We start from the raw sequence: 19552 nt of genomic DNA, 5'->3' as shown, positions 1-19552 counted from the left end.
GACAGTGTAACAGCACCAACTGCTGACACTTACCAGTACATTATTACAATTCATTAAAAAAATGTTGAACAAAAAAATTGAATATATGAGCCCTGCTACAAAACCTGTTGAAGTAAATGGACTTTCAATTACTTTATGTGGCATTGGATCAGGCTCATGGTCCTTTTGCTATTTTACTCAGTACTATGAGTGGTCATATTTGTATTTGCATGTGAGCTAAAAAGCAAAATGAAAATGGAATGAATCAGACTCTTTTTTTTTAATAATGAGACTATCTTGTACAAAAAAGTTGTTACAGTACGTAACTTAAAAAAAAAAAAAAAAAAAAAAAGGATTTATATCACTTTAAAATCCTCTCAGTACTGGTACTTCCTTTTTCACTGAAAATATCCCAGACCATGATGTCATGAAAACCAGAAGTTTCATTGCAGCCAATGCAGTTTATGGTACCTGTGATATTACAGAATATTGTATTCTGAAATTTGTTTAGTGAACCAGAAACTTCCAAGAGGCTTTTACAAAAGGAAGAAAGAATCTGTAAAATGTTCTTTAAAACGTATTCCTTTGCTGACTGCGCCCCTCACAGGTTGTTTTTTTTTTTTTTTTTGGAGGGGTGGGGTGGGGGACATTCAGAACAAAAGTCAGCTCAACTCAATTTTCATGCTTGGACTATAGGTCACTTTTCATTAAAGCCTGTTTTCATTTAGGAACATGTATATATTTCCTTAACTATTCTTTTGGCTCGAGATCTCTCTCAGATTTGGAATCACTTTGCTTTTTGGAGTTGGCTTTCTCCCTTCAAAGTTCCATTGATCTTATTCCAGAAAACCACCTTCCTTCTCTGCCCATTTATCTCTCCTTCTGGCCTCACACTCCTTCCACTCTTCTATTCTACAACTGTAACTATACTACTATATACCTGTAGTTTATAGAAATTAATCTCCCTTTAAATAACTTGTCAGCCTTCTAGTTGCTCTTCCTGTGTTCTGTGCTTTCGTAACCAGCTGGAGCAGCTGTGTATATAAGTAAGCCTTGCCAATTATGCATATTTAATAAACACAGTTATTTGGACCCCATGCTGCCAATGTGATTTCTTCATGCTATTATTGTTACATGAAGGTCAAAGTACACAACACTACCTTTTTGATTTTGCTCTTAGTCGTGTGGTTTCTCCTCTACTACATTCAGCATTCCCAGTGTACCAGGACAATGTATTCTCTATTCCAGATGACAACACAACTGATTCCAGAAATGTTTGATTTCTGTTGCAGCCCCCTCTCTTCTTCTCATCCTATTGCTAAATTCACTAATGTTTGATTGAGTAGAGGTCAGGTTTGAACATCCACTTAAAAACTCTTAACCCTACTACAAACCGGTATTACTTAAATTAAATGTGAACCTTAAAATACTCTTTTTATCAGCAAAGCTTTAACCAATATTGTTCAAATAATACTTAAGTTTTCCAGAACACATCCTCCTGGTCTTGTGTTTCTTAGAGAACAAATTCGTCTTCGGTTTTTCTTAACATTACTGTGAAACCAAGTTCCCTAAATGTGGGGTTTGGTGTGTTTGTTTTTTTTTCATTATAGGAGGCAAAGTGACACCTAACACAAACAATTTCTTGCTTTCCTTTGACTAAATCTCCTGATGAAGTAGTGTAGAAGAAGTAATAGTGCAGAGTCCTTACTCGCCATGAGAAGAATAAATCAGAATAGAAAGCTGCTTGAGATCAGCTTCTAATAAGTTCATTTTCTTTAGTTCTGTGAGGTAACTGACAGGAAGAACCACTTAGCTCATAGTTTTCTGATGGAGCACATTGAGCTCAATGAAATGAGACAGATAAAAACAAACCTTAGATCCACCTAAGAGCTGTGTCTATAATGACTTCCCTTGACCGTCTCTCTCATGCATATATGCACCCACCTACATACTGGAAAATTGAAGCCTCCCATTTACTGAAGATTAGGAGCATCCTACATGTTACACTGCTTGTGCCCTGGTATGGAGCAGAAGCTTAAATCTATTGTAAAAACCTTTCCAGTAATGCAGTGTGCATCTGTGTGTGCAGATCTGCATACATTTTAAATGTCTTTCCATCAGTTAGCCACTTCCTAGGTAGAAAGTGTTTTGATCTCTGTGCAGCATGTGAGTATGCATGAGTAATGTCTGCAGTCTGTGGTAAAATATTGGGATTGAGGAAGGAGAAGTGTGGCTTGCAGTAAAAGGGTTGACAAACATTGTTTTGACTCAAATGTGTGCATATGTCTTTATTTAAGCGGTTTTGTATTTTTGTGGGTGTAACTTTTATTATTTATTATCTTCCTTTTCCCACATGCAGAGGGCAGGCTTCAAGGCCAGTGTCATTGGACTTATTAGTGCCCTTCAATGTCATGGATCACAGAGTTCTGCTAGCTAATCAGCTTGGACAGGTAGAAATAGGTCTGCAGTTGCAGCAGATTCACCTCACCAGAGATTAGGCTGAGCCCAAATCTTTGCCGTATCTGGCAGCATAAAAAGATGGGCCTCTCCATGCAGGCATTTTCCTAAACCCTAACACCAGCACAGCTTTGCCTACAATATGAAAAAAATCCATTGCTGAAAAGGTAGAGGAGGAACAAAGTGGCAAGAGATGCAGCTAAACTGGTGTTGAACATAGTTCACCTGCAAATATATACAAGGGCAAACTACGTTCTATGCTACAGAAAGTGTGGTTAAAACCTGTCTACATTTGCAACTAAATAGAGTTAAGTAGCAGTCGTTGATGGCATTTTTGGCCAATAATGGGTAAATTGCATAGTGTAGACAATGCTGTGAAGTTTGATTTTTGATAGTGTCCAAGAAAGAGAAGAACAGCTTCCTGCACCTCCAGGCCATCTTCAACTGGTGGAAAGTGGTGTCCTGGGTGTCCATGTTCCCCAGCAATGCCTGACTCCTAGGGGGCCCTGTTGGGCTGTGAGTAGCCAAAGTAAGACAGAGAAGACTTCCACCTATCTTATGCCAAAAGGTGAGACTGGTACTCGATGGCTCTAATCCAAGCACAAAGATGGCTTAAAGTGATTTTGTCCCAACTTTGTGAAGCTTCACTAGGAGCTTAAGATACTGGACCTCAGGATCTGGCCCCCAGTAAGTTCTACAAAGCATCAGCCTTGCACCAATTATGGAAGTTGAAATTTATCTTTGTGTTTCTATTAGGTTCTTAAACTTAGGCAAAAATACAAAGCACAACCTTACTGTCAGTTCTGAAGAATAACTTTATGACAACTAAATTCTTTAAAGGAATAGAAGATCAACATGCATTTAAGAAATTTCACAGATTCAAGAGCATAAGTGAAAGCTTCTGTGTTCATAGTACAGAGCTCTCTTCACTCAGTCATACTGTTCAAGGAGCCAGCATGACATCTTATTGTCCTACTGCTACACTTACTATACTCTTGTTTTGATGTTCTATTCCTATAAAGTTTTATGTTGACATAATACTACATTTCTTGCCTGGAGCCTTCATCCATGTAAAGAATTTATTCATGACAGTCTGAACACTGAAGTGTTTTTGAAAATAGTTTCTCAGATCGCTCCTGAAATTTTCAAAGGACTTAAGATGTCCATACTTTTAGCTACTACAGCTTTCAGACAGAGATGGTAGTCACCTTTGAGAGCAGCCCATACAGAACTTGTTTGAATCTCACTTTTTCACACATACATTTGTTATATTTTTCAGAGTAAGAAATACTGACATAGAGAATGCAAATTTATTTTTATTATAAAACTGTTTTCAGTACTTCATAACACTGTGGACACATTATTTTTTTCAGTGTGGGGGCTTAAACTTGCCATTAATGGTCATAGCCCTACATTTCTTTGGGGCAGGGAATGTTGTTTGTTTGTTTGTTTTAAAGACATTTTGAGAAAATTCCATTCGGTAGACTTTAAAAAAAATTATAGGATGAGAAAAACATCTTCATTTAAAAATGTGTAGATTTTTTTCCTCTTCATCGGTAGTAAAATAGTTTAATTAAAATTCTTCAGACTGAATTATCATGTGGCTAGTCCTCAGTGGGGGGATAGTCAGCCATAAAGGACTGAGAGCTTTTTAAAATAATGAAGTCATGAGGGATAAAAAAAAAAAACATTCAGTAGCAAACTTCTAAAAATGTTGGACTCCTCACCCCTTAAGTGAAATGGTGACATCACAACACAATGAACCAAGATCCATAAGACACATTTCCTACGCACGGCAAAAGGAGCGGGATCAAGTATATCTGTGGCAACATCCTCCTTTCCTCCTCAATCTCAAGAACACTTTATAGGGTATGGAATCTATAAATGGGGAGTAGGGGACAATCAGGAGGACCTGTGGGTTAGGGAAAGGGTGGGACACAGTGTCTCCTCCTAAGGCCCAAAGACAGTACTTTTACAGCACAGGTAAATTGAAGCTCTATGAAATTGTCCACAGCTCTTTCTCCATACTTGGAACTGAACTTCTTCCTCGCTCCCCAGGGTGAGTTCCATGGTCCGCTGTCTGCAGGGAAAACCATGCTGCCAGAGAAAAGGGAAAGAGCAGCAGAGGAGACTCATTCTCCATACAGAAGCAAAGGGCATCAATGTAGTGTTTGCCTACAGGGAATCTCTCATGTTCTGCACGGATCTGTAGAATTGGGGATGGAGTCACCTATGCATGTACTCCCCTTCATGGCATGATTGACACAAAGTCTGTTTAAATTACTAAGGGCAAAACCATGCCATTCAGGCCTTTTCTTCTTAGGACAAAAAAGATGAAAAAGGGATGTGACAAAGATTAAAAAAATGAGGGATGTAAAGAGATAGTGAATGCCACTAAGCTGGACAAGAGGTTGTCAGGATCAAAACAAGATGGCACACATTAAAATTCTGGTAAGAAAGGACTGGGCAATCAGGAGATGATTGACCCAAAGAGTAATACAAGACAAATAGTAAGTAGATCCAATTCCACTGAACACACTGGTGTTGCACCTGACATATACCAGAAGAGAATTTGACTTAGTGTGTGGTACAAACTCTAGCTACAATGGACACAGTGGATGAAGTTACAGAGACCAAGATGACGTCCTTCCCTACCAAAAGATGATGGGGTAAATTCTCCCCTGCCATCATATATCTTTACTATGGAACTTCTCCCCTCTCTCCACTTAGCACAGCCTGCACAAGGGCACAGAAAAATTACAGATCCTGAAGATAGTGCAGGGTTGCAACTGAGATGTCCTCATGGAGGTACCCGGTGCCCGAAATGGGATGAAGAGTAGGCAGAGCCATAACTTTACCCCTTGCTAAATGGAGATGGCTGGCCTGCAAAGTAGAAGAGGTATAGCAGTTTTCACTCCCCCAGTGCACTGAGAGTTCTAGGAAGAGAGCACAGGGAGGCAGAATGCTTTCTGTGCTCCCTCTGGGGCAACATGGTTCTGCACTATCCTCGATGCAAGGCTGTGGCACATAGGAACAATCTAACCCTATATGATTATGTAAAATAAAATCAGTGTTGTTATACAAAGGCTGTCATGAGTTTTTGATGACTGGAAAGATTGTAACATATTATTACTATTATTAAAAGCTAGAGCATGTTTCCTTATATTGTCATAGAGCAAAGTGGGCTGTGTGCTTTAAGAAATTTGGGTTTGTAGTGGTTACAACATCCAATTAATGACTTGCAGTTTCCAGATGAATGGCCTTAAGGGAATGTAAGGTTAATTAATCCTTAATTCACTCAAGATAAGTTGACATTTTCATTTTACATCTGTAATTGTCTGAACATAAAATGTATTAGTAGGGGAGGGGAGTTAATAAAATAATAATAATAATAACAATAACCATCATTTTTATTATCTGAAGCATCATTTACTAAAAGCCTCCCTACATACTACAAATATAAAACCCAGTGGATGCAACAATAGCCATAACAGCACCTGTATATAATTCTGGCAAACCCTGGCACACTTAGACCTGTTAATACATCTTAGAAGTTAGCTCTATAGTTTAGACTGGGGCAATAATAGCTAAAGGGCCTAGCTTCAAGGCTTATTAGATATCAAATTTACCCTTGGAGCTTGTAATGCACTGTTCACTGCTGAGTACAAGGTGCTCAAAGCTATACTGGGACAAGTAGGAAAGCTTCAAGGCCATGAGCAGATTTAAAAACAAATGAAATAATGTAAAAGTCAATCCTAAAACCAACTAGTAACAAAAGAAGGTTTAATACACTCAGGCTTTTATGTTTAGTCAGCAGATGAATTGCTGCTTTTAGTGAAGATTGAAGCCATGCTAACAAATCATCAGACAGTCCAACAAACGGAGCATTACATAATCAATTTTTGATGTAGTAAAAGCATGAATTAAGTGTTCTGCCTCAGTAAGATTCACATAGTTCAAGATGTTAGCAATATTCCCTGGCCTTAAAAAAGAAATCTTTACCATACTATTTATATGCAATTTAATGGATAACTCCATAGTTAATGGGCCTGATTCTCCACACCCTTTTACCTTGTGTAGTTGTCGGCACCTACAAAGTGTGAGTGTAAAATTCTACCATTCTGATTTGGCTCACTTTTTGCACAGGTGCAAATGGTTATAAAATGCAGGGCAGTTGAGAAGGAGGCCCATTATGTCAAATAGTCCAGCGTATGGGGAAAAAAAGTTAGCTAATATCTCTGCTGACTTATAACCTTTCCAGCATTTGGACACTGGCCCCAACACTTGTGCACTATTGATGTCATTAATGTTGCATTTGAAGCAAGTCATAATTTAAAACAGGATGAATCTTAAGGGTTGAATTCACTTTAGTTGGTCTTATTTGCAGCATATGTCCTTTTTCAGTAGAGACATCAGAACTGATTAAAAAGTAACATCAGTACAATGCAAGAAAACACAACATCAGTACTGTATAAAATCATTATAGCTAATGGATTTTCTAACAAAGATGGGAAAGGAGGAATTTATGTTTTGGCAGATACCTATTTGTCTCCAATATTCTTTATTTACTTTGCCATTAACCAGAATGTTGGTTTTTTCCTCCTTAGATTCTGGTTTCTGTTTTAATTTAGGGCTATGCATGGCTTCTCTGAATCTCTTATGGTACCTTTAGATAGCCTCCATCATATGTCTAATGATTTTAACATGCTCATGTTTGAGTTTAGGATCTTTTTTGACATGTTTCCTTGTTGTTTTTAAATCCCCTTCTCAAAAGTTTAGTGTTATCACAATGCCTGGTTTTGGTACAGTTCCTTCTCTGGGGGATTATACCAATGCAGACAGTGGATGTGGAACTTAAATGTGCTCACTGTGGCTTAACAGCTGCTGAACCAACACGTGCAGGTTTCTTAGGACCAAGTTGTGAAGAGCCTATCCTCTTGTATGTTCTAGTACTGTTATAAGAAGCAATTGTTTAAGATTTTTAGTTGTCTATTTCTCTTTTTTTCCATTATTCTTTAAACTTCTCATGAAAAAGCTGGTTTAAAATTTTACATTTCCTTACTAAAATATATGAAACTTTAGTCAACATTTACTAATTCAGGTTCATCTTCCCCCACAGCCTGCAGAACATCAATGAAGCCACTGTGTGTCATTGCTTCAGCCTCAGGGCCACAGTCGCCTTCTCAACCATTGTATTCAGCCTCCTTTGAGGTGAATGGGAAGAACCATGAACTTCTGGATGCATCTGCCCACTCCCCAGCTCCTTCCTGCCATGCCCTCAAAACATGAGCTCACACTTGCAGGATCCTCTCCATGGACTTTTTGGAGTGTTTGGCTGTTTGGAGTGGCTGAACCACTTTCCAGCTCACAAAATCCGGCACTGGATTTGCAACATCCCTTAAACCTTCTGTTTGAAAAACACCACCCAGCTTTTGAGACCTATGCTCTACTGAGATAATTGTTGCTTTTATATTAGAATCTCTGCTATCTTATGTGGATAATGCTTATTGTATTTTTATATTTTTTTATATTTATATGTGAAAAATTAGGGCTGGCAATGGTAGTATTTTTGGCTGACAAAGTACACAGAAAAAAATGTTTCTATTGGTGATGAGAAACCAAAAATGTTTCTATTTTCTTGTCCGCTTTCCCTTGCACACATCTATCCCTGATGAGCTGGGAAAAGTCCTTCCATTTCACACACAATATTTTAACATTCAGAACTTCAGGAGGAGGAATGTTAGTCCTCTTTCACCATTACCAAGTTCATGCCTACTCATCGTGTGATAACATACAATCTCCTCATAATGGCCAAAAGAGAGGTTGCTCTGCGATTCGTCATGATTAAGGCTATGTTTTAGTTATGGGTATTTTTAGTAAAAGTCACAAACAGGTCACGGGCAGTAAACAAAAATTCATGGCCCGTGACCTGTCCATGACTTTCACTAAAAATACCAGTGACTAAAACTTTGGGGGGGGCTGCCCGGCGCTCCCGCAGGTGCTGGGGGATGGTGGCCCAGTGTTTGGGGAGGGGCGGCCCATGGTCTGGAACCCCTGCTGGTACTTGGGGGTGCAGGCAGTGGCAGTGCTGGAGGGTTGAGGGTGGCAGTGCGCGGCCTGGGATCCCCACTGGTGCTGGGAGGTATGGGGGTTGGTGGGGCTGGCAAGCTCCCTACCTGGCTCCACGCCTCCCTCCCCCCACCCCACAGTAGCAGAGTGTGGGTGTGGGAGAGGGCAGGGGGTTGGGGCACCAGATAGGGTGAAGTGGACTCTGGACAGCGCTGACCTGGGGGGCTCCCTGAAAGCAGCAACATCCCGCTTGCTTAGCTGCTCAGCGGAGGTGCAGAGTTTCCTGGCCAAGCCTCTGCCTAGCAGCTGGTCGAGGGGGATGTTGACGCTTCCAGGGAGCCCCCCCCCAGGTCAGTGCTGCCCAGAGCCCACATCACTCCATCCAGTGCCCCAACCCTCTGCCTCCTCCCACTCCCAAACTTTGCTGCTGGGGGGGGGGGGGTTGTGCAGTGGCCTGAGACTGCCCCAGGAGTGGCTGGTGCACCTGGTGGAGAGGCTGCCTGAGCTGCCCCTGAGCCAGGTGCACCGGCGGCTGCAGAAGTCATAGACGTCATGGAAAGTCACGGAATCTGTGACTTCTGTGACAGTCTCGCAGCCTTAGCCATGATCTCTCAGAAGTCTTTGGTACTCGACCATAAATTATTGCTGACACAGCTGCAGACTTAGGGGAAGTTGCATGTTAGTGAAGTTGCACTGTTTTTTTTCTCTTGGAGAGAAACAAAATAAAAGTGTAGGATGATTACTTTTCTGCCACTTGAGGTGCTACAAGTTCTAGTTCTGATCACCCACTCTACAATGTGCATGGGGGCTACTTCAGGAGATAATGAGGCAGTTGCAATGTTATCAATATGCTGATGATACTTTCATGATATGTATCTTTTCAATGGATAAGACGGTTAACTTTCTCGTTACTGGGAATGGGACTAAAGGAGAGTAGGCTGCCTGAGTCTCAAACCAGAGAAGACAATTGTTAGGATGGATGGATGGCAGAACATCTGGAAGTGGTTGTGGAGTTGATATTTACCCTTTGACAGAAAAAGTATGTCCCACTTTTGTTACTGTGATCTGCAATGTAAGGGTGCCTATTTGTTTTAAGAAGAACAAGTAGAAACAGTAGTCAAGTGTGGAAAAATGTGAATACAAAAGATCCACAATTCCTGCCATTTTAATGTCATTCTACAATTTTTCATCTATATTTGGCTAGAAAACGGAGGTTTCCTTTTGGATATGCACCTGACCGTAGGGATGAATTCTTGTCCCTGTACTATTTAACATTTTTCATCAATGACTTGGAAGAAAACATAAAACCATCACTGATAAAGGTTGCAGATGACACAAAAATTGGGAGAGTGGTAAATAATGAAGAGGACAGGTGCCTGATTCAGCGCGATCTGGATCGCATGGTAAGCCAGGTGCAAGCAAACAATATGTGTTTTAATATGACCAACTGTAATGTATAGATCTACGAACAAAGAATGTAGGGCACAGTTACAGGATGGAGAACTCTATTGTGGGAAGTAGACATTCTGAAAAAGATTTGGGGGCGGGGGTGGATAATCAGCTGAACATGAGCTCCCAGTGCAATTCTGTGGCCAAAACAGGTAATGTGATCCTGGGATGCCTATCCAGGGGAATCTAGAGTAGGAGCAGAGAGGTTATTTTACCCTGTGTTTGGCACTGGTGTGACCACTGCTGGAATACTGTTTCCAGTTCTGGTGTCACAGTTCAAGAATGATGTTGATAAATTGGAGAGGGTTTATGGGAGATCCATGAGAATGATAAAGGATTAGAAAACTTGCTTAGAGTGATAGACTCAAGGAACTGAATCTATTTAGCTTAACAAAGAGAAGGTTAAGAGGTGACTTGATTACAGTCTGTAAGAACGTACATGGGGAACAAATATTTGATAATGGGCTCTTCGATCTAGCAGAAAACAAATATAAAGTGATCCAATGGTGGGAAATTGAAATTCAGATAGCAAATAAGGTGAACATTTTTTAACAGTGAGGAAAATTAACCATTGCAAGAATTTACCAAGAGTCATGGTGGATTCTCCATCACTGGCAATTTTAAAATTAAGATTGAATGCTTTTTCTAATAGATATGCTCTAGGAATCTTTTCTGGAAAGTACTATGGCCTGAGTTATACAGAGTCTCAGATTGGATGATCACAATGGTCCCTTCTGTTTTTAGCATTAATGAGTCTATGATTAATTACTTTTGCCATTATCATCTTCGATTATGCGTCCCCCCCTGCAAAGTGCTGCACCTGAAAAGTACTCAGAAACTTGAACTAATGCAGAATATGTCTACTCAATTAGTTGTGCTTTTCACAAAGAAATTGGGCAGCACAGATGTAACAATTTACTCTAGCTTTAAATTGTTGCAAGGTACAATTCAGTGCAGGGTTTCTGATACACATTGGCCCTGGCTAGTGTTGTTTAGTCAATGGCTCTAACTGCTGGGGCACCCAAATAGACCACATTTAAATGCAAAGTGTTTCCAGGGAAATCCTTAACTCTGGCTCTCACTCTCCTCAATGATCCAACAGAGCCTAAATTTGTTGATCTCTAAGTATGTTGCAAGGTCTGCTTATTTAAACAGACATTTGCCTGAGGGAAGGTATTGAAGGAGTGTGAGGCTCTTTTTGTTTTGGGGAGGTTGTTGGCAGTCTGAATTTTCAAATATTTTTGAGTTATTTTTGTTAACTTGTTCAATTAAAGTATTTTTAATACTGTACATATGCATAGGGAGTCTTCTGATCCATGCAGCTTGTGTATGTATATAAATAACTTATGAGTTCAATTCCTAACACTGCTAATATAAAAAAGGCAGTGCATTTTTGTAGCGATTTATAAACAAAACCATATAGCTGTGCTTTCTGGCCATGAATTACTATATAATAGACAATGCAAGCTTCAGCAGTTTTAAAGGGGATATTTCCAGTCTTCAGTTTTGATGGCTAATCAAGAAGGCCACTATAAGCCATCTATTATAGATACAATAGTGATACACTGTAATTTTTAAGTCTTTCTTGTACAATTCCTGTAGTTTGTTTTCTGCATGTTCACTTGCAACTGCTCAAACTGTCGCTTTTGCCTGGCCAGGATTCTATCATGTCAGGAAGTTTTAGAACCACAATTAATCATAGACTCATTAATGCCAAAAACAGAAGGGACCATTGTGATCATCCAATATGAGCTTCTGTATAACTCAGGCCATAGTAGACATTTATTGGGATGTCTACACCTCAGCTTTCTCCAAAGTGTACAAAGGAAGGATATAAAATAGCAATGTAAAGATCTTTTATTCTTCTACTTTATTGCAGCTATATACAGAGAAGGAAGAAATTTAGAGAATTAATAAAATTTAATTGTAAAATCCCTGAAATTACTAATATCCATTTATTTCCTCAAAATTATCATGATGGAATAATGGATGATTCAATACTATAGCCACTAAGAAAATGTGGGAGTGAAAAAAAATTGCCTAAATTCACAGCTTTCTAAAATTGGTTCGTTACTAATATTTACCTCAATGAGGTATTAATGTCAGAGCTTGCTGAGATCTGTTAAATGTTAATATTAGCAAGCAAATATTATCTTTATCTTCATCCTACACTTGCCTTGCTCTCTGAATCCAATTACTCTCCACCTAGAACTTTCAGGGTAAAATCCAGGTCCCATGGAAGTCAATTGGAATATTAACTTCCAAATTCAAAGGGGCCAGGATTTCAGCTTCCTACTTCAACTTCTAAAGTAAAACAGAGGCTGGAGTTTCTTACTGCATTCATTTTATTACATTTTCAAGCAGATGCTTTTCCTCCACCCTGGAAGAGGACAAAAGATTTCTTTATTTAACCTTTGTGAAAGCTGTTGTGCCAATTGCTTGGCAGGTGGTGCTGCAGAGTTATAGGGTATGTCTACACTATGAAATTAGGTCGAATTTATAGAAGTAGGTTTTTTAGAAATCGGTTTTATATATTCGAGTGTGTGTGTCCCCACAGAAAATGCTCTAAGTGCATTAAGTGCATTAACTCGGCGGAGTGCTTCCACAGTACCGAGGCTAGAGTCGACTTCCGGAGCGTTGCACTGTGGGTAGCTATCCCACAGTTCCCGCAGTCTCCGCTGCCCATTGGAATTCTGGGTTGAGATCCCAATGCCTGATGGGGCTAAAACATTGTCGCGGGTGGTTCTGGGTACATATCATCAGGCCCCCGTTCCCTCCCTCCCTCCCCCCGTGAAAGCAAGGGCAGACAATCATTTCGCGCCTTTTTTCCTGAGTTACCTGTGCAGACGCCATACCACAGCAAGCATGGAGCCCACTCAGGTAACCGTCACCCTATGTCTCCTGGGTGCTGGCAGACGCGGTACGGCATTGCTACACAGTAGCAGCAACCCCTTGCCTTGTGGCAGCAGACGGTACAGTACGACTGGTAGCCGTCATCGTCATGTCTGAGGTGCTCCTGGTCGCCTCTGTGAGGTCGATCAGGAGCGCCTGGGCAGACATGGGCGCAGGGACTAAATTTGGAGTGACTTGAGCAGGTCATTCTCTTTAGTCCTGCAGTCAGTCCTATTGAACCGTCTTATGGTGAGCGGGCAGGCGATACGGACTGCTAGCAGTCGTACTGTACCATCTTCTGCCGAGCAGCCATGAGATGTGGATGGCATGCAGTCCTTCTGCACCGTCTGCTGCCAGCCAAAGATGTAAAAGATAGATGGAGTGGGTCAGAACAAGAAATAGACCAGATTTGTTTTGTACTCATTTGCCTCCTCCCCTGTCTAGATCACACTGCAGTCACTCACAGAGAAGGTGCAGCGAGGTAAATCTAGCCATGTATCAATCAGAGGCCAGGCTAACCTCCTTGTTCCAATAACAACGATAACTTAGGTGCACCATTTCTTATTGGAACCCTCCGTGCAGTCCTGCCTGAAATACTCCTTGATGTACAGGCACACCCTTTGTTGATTTTAGCTCCCTGAAGCCAACCCTGTAAGCCGTGTCGTCAGTCGCCCCTCCCTCCGTCAGAGCAACGGCAGACAATCGTTCCGCGCCTTTCTTCTGTGCGGACGCCATACCAAGGCAAGTATGGAGGCCGCTGAGCTCATTTTGGAAATTAGGAGCACATTAACCACCACACGCATTATCCAGCAGTATATGCAGCACCAGAACATGGCAATGCGATACCGGGCGAGGAGGCGGCGTCAGCGCGGTCCCGTGAGTGATCAGGACATGGACACAGATTTCTCTGAAAGCATGGTCCCTGACAATGCATGCATCATGGTGCTAATGGGGCAGGTTCATGCTGTGGAACGCCGATTCTGGGCTCGGGAAACAAGCACAGACTGGTGGGACCGCATAGTGTTGCAGGTCTGGGACGATTCCCAGTGGCTGCGAAACTTTCGCATGCATAGGGGCACTTTCATGGAACTTTGTGACTTGCTTTCCCCTGCCCTGAAGCGCATGAATACCAAGATGAGAGCAGCCCTCACAGTTGAGAAGCGAGTGGCGATAGCCCTGTGGAAGCTTGCAATGCCAGACAGCTACTGGTCAGTTGGGAATCAATTTGGAGTGGGCAAATCTACTGTGGGGGCTGCTGTGATGCAAGTAGCTCATGCAATCAAAGATCTGCTGATATCAAGGGTAGTGACCCTGGGAAATGTGCAGGTCATAGTGGATGGCTTTGCTGCAATGGGATTCCCTAACTGTGGTGGGGCTATAGACGGAACCCATATCCCTATCTTGGCACCGGAGCACCAAGCCGGCGAGTACATAAACCGCAAAGGGTACTTTTCGATAGTGCTGCAAGCTCTGGTGGATCACAAGGGACGTTTCACCAACATCAACGTGGGATGGCCGGGAAAGGTGCATGATGCTCGCATCTTCAGGAACTCTGGTCTGTTTCAAAAGCTGCAGGAAGGGACTTTATTCCCAGACCAGAAAATAACTGTTGGGGATGTTGAAATGCCTATATGTATCCTTGGGGACCCAGCCTACCCCTTAATGCCATGGCTCATGAAGCCGTACACAGGCAGCCTGGACAGTAGTCAGGAGCTGTTCAACTGCAGGCTGAGCAAGTGCAGAATGGTGGTAGAATGTGCATTTGGACGTTTAAAGGCGCGCTGGCGCAGTTTACTGACTCGCTTAGACCTCAGCGAAACCAATATTCCCACTGTTATTACTGCTTGCTGTGTGCTCCACAATATCTGTGAGAGTAAGGGGGAGACGTTTATGGCGGGGTGGGAGGCTGAGGCAAATCGCCTAGCTGCTGGTTACACGCAGCCAGACACCAGGGCGGTTAGAAGAGCACAGGAGGGCACGGTACGCATCAGAGAAGCTTTGAAAACCAGTTTCATGACTGGCCAGGCTACGGTGTGAAAGTTCTGTTTGTTTCTCCTTGATGAAACCCCCCGCCCCTTGGTTCACTCTACTTCCCTGTAAGCTAACCACCCTTCCCTCCTCCCTTTAATCATTGCTTGCAGAGGCAATAAAGTCATTGCTGCTTCACAGTCATGCATTCGTTATTCATTCATCACACAAATAGGGAGATGACTACCAAGGTATCCCAGGAGGGGTGGTGGAGGAGGGAAGGAAAATGCCACACAGCACTTTAAGCACAGCACTTTAAAAGTTTACAACTTTAAAATTTATTGAATGACAGCCTTCTTTTTTTTGGGCAATCCTCTGTGGTGGAGTGGCTGGTTGGCCGTAGGCCCCCCCACCGCGTTCTTGGGCGTCTGGGTGTGGAGGCTATGGAACTTGGGGAGGAGGGCGGTTGGTTACAGAGGGGCTGCAGTGGCAGTCTATGCTCCAGCTGCCTTTGCTGCAGCTCAACCATACACTGGAGCATACTGGTTTGGTCCTGCAGCAGCCTCAGCATTGAATCCTGCCTCCTCTCATCACGCTGCCGCCACATTTGAGCTTCAGCCCTGTCTTCAGCCTGCCACTTACTCTCTTCAGCCCGCCACTTACTCTCTTCAGCCCTCCACCTCTCCTCCCGGTCATTTTGTGCTTTCCTGCACTCTGACATTATTTGCCTCCACGCATTCGTCTGTGCTCTGTCAGTGTGGGAGGACAGCATGAGCTCGGAGAACATTTCATCGCGAGTGCGTTTTTTTTTCTTTCTAAGCTTCACTAGCCTCTGGGAAGGAGAAGATCCTGTGATCATTGAAACACATGCAGCTGGTGGAGAAAAAAAAAGGGACAGCGGTATTTAAAAAGACACATTTTATAAAACAGTCACTACACTCTTTCAGGGTAAACCTTGCTGTTAACATTACATACATAGCACATGTGCTTTCGTTACAAGGTCGCATTTTGCCTCCTCCCACCGCGTGACTACCCCCTCAACCTTCCCCCCTCCCTGTGGCTAACAGCGGGGAACATTTCTGTTTAGCCACAGGCAAACAGCCCAGCAGGAATGGGCTCCTCTGAGTGTCCCCTGAAGAAAAGCACTCTATTTCAACCAGGTGACCATGAATTATATCTCACTCTCCTGAGGATAACACAGAGAGATAAAGAACGGATTTTGGTTGAATGCCAGCAAACATACACTGCAATGCTTTGTTCTACAGTGATTCCCGAGTACGTGTTACTGGCCTGGAGTGGTAAAGTGTCCTACCATGAAGGACGAAATAAGGCTGCCCTCCCCAGAAACCTTTTGCAAAGGCTTTAGGACTACATCTAGGAGAATCGCAAATGCCAGGGCAAAGTAATCCTTTCACATGCTTGCTTTTAAACCATGTATAGCATTTTAAAAGGTACACTCACCAGAGGTCCCTTCTCCGCCTGCTGGGTCCAGGAGGCAGCCTTGGGTGGGTTCGGGGGGTACTGGCTCCAGGTCTAGGGTGAGAAACAGTTCCTGGCTGTCGGGAAAACCGGTTTCTCCGCTTGCTTGCTGTGAGCTATCTACAACCTCCTCATCATCATCATCTTCTTCGTCCCCAAAACCTACTTCCGTATTGCCTCCATCTCCATTGAAGGAGTCAAACAACACGGCTGGGGTAGTGGTGGCTGAACCCCCTAAAATGGCATGCAGCTCATCATAGAAGCGGCATGTTTGGGGCTCTGACCCGGAGCGGCTGTTCGCCTCTCTGGTTTTCTGGTAGGCTTGCCTCAACTCCTTCAGTTTCACGCGGCACTGCTTCGGGTCCCTGTTATGGCCTCTGTCCTTCATGCCCTGGGAGATTTTGACAAAGGTTTTGGCATTTCGAAAACTGGAACGGAGTTCTGATAGCACGGATTCCTCTCCCCAAACAGCGATCAGATCCCGTACCTCCCGTTCGGTCCATGCTGGACTGAATTTTGAATCTTGAATCTTTTGCGATTCTGGGACTCCATCATGGTCATCTGTGCTGATGAGCTCTGCATGGTCACCTGCAGCTTCCCACGCTGGCCAAACAGGAAATGAGATTCAAAAGTTCGCGGTTCTTTTCCTGTCTACCTGGCCAGTGCATCTGAGTTGAGAGTGCTGTCCAGAGCGGTCAGAATGGAGCACTCTGGGATAGCTCCCGGAGGCCAATACCATCGAATTGTGTCCACAGTACCCCAAATTCGAGCTGGCAACGTCGATTTAAGCGCTAATCCACTTGTCAGGGGTGGAGTAAGGAAATCGATTTTAAGAGCCCTTTAAGTCGAAATAAAGGGCTTCATTGTGTGGACGGGTGCAGGTTTAAATCGATTTAACGCTGCTAAATTCGACCTAAAGTCCTAGTGTAGACCAGGGCATAGAGTCATACTTTCTCCCTAGAAAGCCAAGATACCTTTACAATGCCTAGATACTTACAGATATGGGGAGTGAAAGCCCAATGGCATACTTGAAATGACATTGCTCCCTTTGTTGGTCTAGATACGTTGGTCCCAGGATATTATAAAGACAAGGTGGGTGAGATAATACCTTTTATCAGACTAACTTCTGTTCAAACAGCCTTTGAATTATTCTGAAATGCTGAAATTAACGTGTGCATAGGGGCAACACAAAGCTCTATCACTTGTGTCCTCTTTAATTACCTTAAATGGCACCTACACCCTTTGTCCAAGGCTGAATTTTGCTCTAAACATTGGGCCCCATCCTACATGGATGTACTGGGGTGAGGAAGGGGAATAGTTTTCTCTCTCTTAGCATCCTGGTCAGGGTGTGAATACAAACCCAGCCCTTGTGCTCAGGATAAATGAACACTACTTTATGTGAGTGTAGCACCATAGTTCTCAAACTGTCAATCGGGATCCCAAAGTCGGTCCTGGCCCCATTTTAATGGGGTCACCAGAGCTGACGTTAGACTTGCTGGGGTCCGGCGCTCAAGCCCAAGCCCAAGCCCCACCACCCAAGGCTGAAGCCCTTAGGCTTCGACTTTGGCCCTCGAGAGCAGGGTGGTGGGGCTTAGGCTTCAGCTTTGTCTCTCAACCCAGACCCTGGGGCGATAGGGCTTGGTTGGGCTCAGGCTTCAGTCCCCCTCCTGGGGTCATCTAGTAATTTTTCTTGTCAGTAGAGGGTCATGGTGCAATGAAGTTTGAGAACCGCTGTCTGGTTCTAAACCTCCCAAGGGATAGAGGTATTGTCCCAAAATACACTTCATATAGTCCAGTCAAGCTCATTGCCATTTTGTCAAATGGTAGCAAAGCAGAGTGACCCCCTCATGACCCTCTGCCTAAAATAAACTGCCTCTAGGAATTCCCTGTGGGGAAGGTCACCCACCCCAAATCCTCTACTGTGGCTGTGTCTTTAATGTATACTTGGCCTCTTGGTTTATGTATACAGAAGCCAAAGGAGTTACACTTACAGAGGATTTGGACCCTTGATTTTATTGTGTTGTTACTGTTATTGTGAGGAAGCATTAAAATGTTTTGCAGGGAAAAATGGCAAAAATTCCAGCCATTTTCATCTGTAATTTTTCTGTGGCTTTGACTAGAAAGCTGTAGACAGCTACAAGAATTGACCTAAGCTTTTTGTGCCATATACAGACTAAAATATAGCAACGGATCATGAAAAGTGCTATATACATACAGCTGCTGGCTCTCATGTCTCCTCTTTGTTCCACTTATACCACTTTTTCACCATTCCATGAGTCTGATCCTTTCAGGTGCTGAGGTGCCAACTGTCTGGTCCTCAGCTCCCACTGTAGTCAGACATTTCCATGGGAGTTTAGGGCAGCTCTTTAGAACCTCACTGGACATGTGCAGCACCTTCAAAGATCAGACTCATTTTTTTATACAGGTAACCCTTCCTCCAGGTGGAGCTGGCAGCAACCAGGGCTGGGTTTAATATCTAGGGGTTCGTTTTCAACAATACAACAAAGAACTGGCTTGAATGCCCACACAGTAACCTGGGAAAATTACACACCACCCCAGGGCAGCTCTGAGATGCAATACTTCCCCACTTGCAAGCACAGAGTCTGAGTGTAGAAAAGAAACTTTCAATGAAAGAAAAGAAGTCACCTGACATTAATTAGGGAAAATGCCACAAGCAGGATTCATAATCACAAAACTGTGAGCAGGACATCCACTCGAGAATGCATGGGGCAGTGTCTTCTGCCTCACGTTCTTGAGTTCTACAACCAAAAGTTCCTTTTCTGTGCCCCTCTCTGCTTCCTTACCATACCCCATTCCCAGTGGTTGTCCTTGGTCATTGAGGACCCAGGGTTCAGAAGTGCATCTGTATGAATTCACCTCCCACCTGGGAAAGAAGGCTCCACCATCTGAGCACTTGCGCTGTCCCACCATAAATGATTGTCAGCTCTTTTGAGAACTTAAAATAACAAAGGGCTCTTAATGGAGCCTATTTAACTCTATCTTTGAATAGCGGGAAGGAACATATTAAACCAGCCCAAGGACCCTTGGGAGAGTTCATATCTCCTGGCTGGGATTCCTGTCCCCACCCCTCTGACTTTCACATGGCTCTGGCTCTCGAGCCCCTGGCTTAATGGGGTCCTTTCAGCTGAAGGTGACCCTCTTATTTGGGAAAGATTAAGCACAGTTCTCCTCCCCTTTACTCATACAATGAAGACAACAACACTGATAACAACATTCACTCCCCCGCATTCAGTACTAA

Source organism: Lepidochelys olivacea (genome assembly GCF_965140295.1).
Source record: "Lepidochelys olivacea isolate rLepOli2 genome assembly, chromosome: 1".
NCBI lineage: Eukaryota > Metazoa > Chordata > Testudines > Cheloniidae > Lepidochelys > Lepidochelys olivacea.
This window is presented reverse-complemented; position numbering follows the sequence as displayed.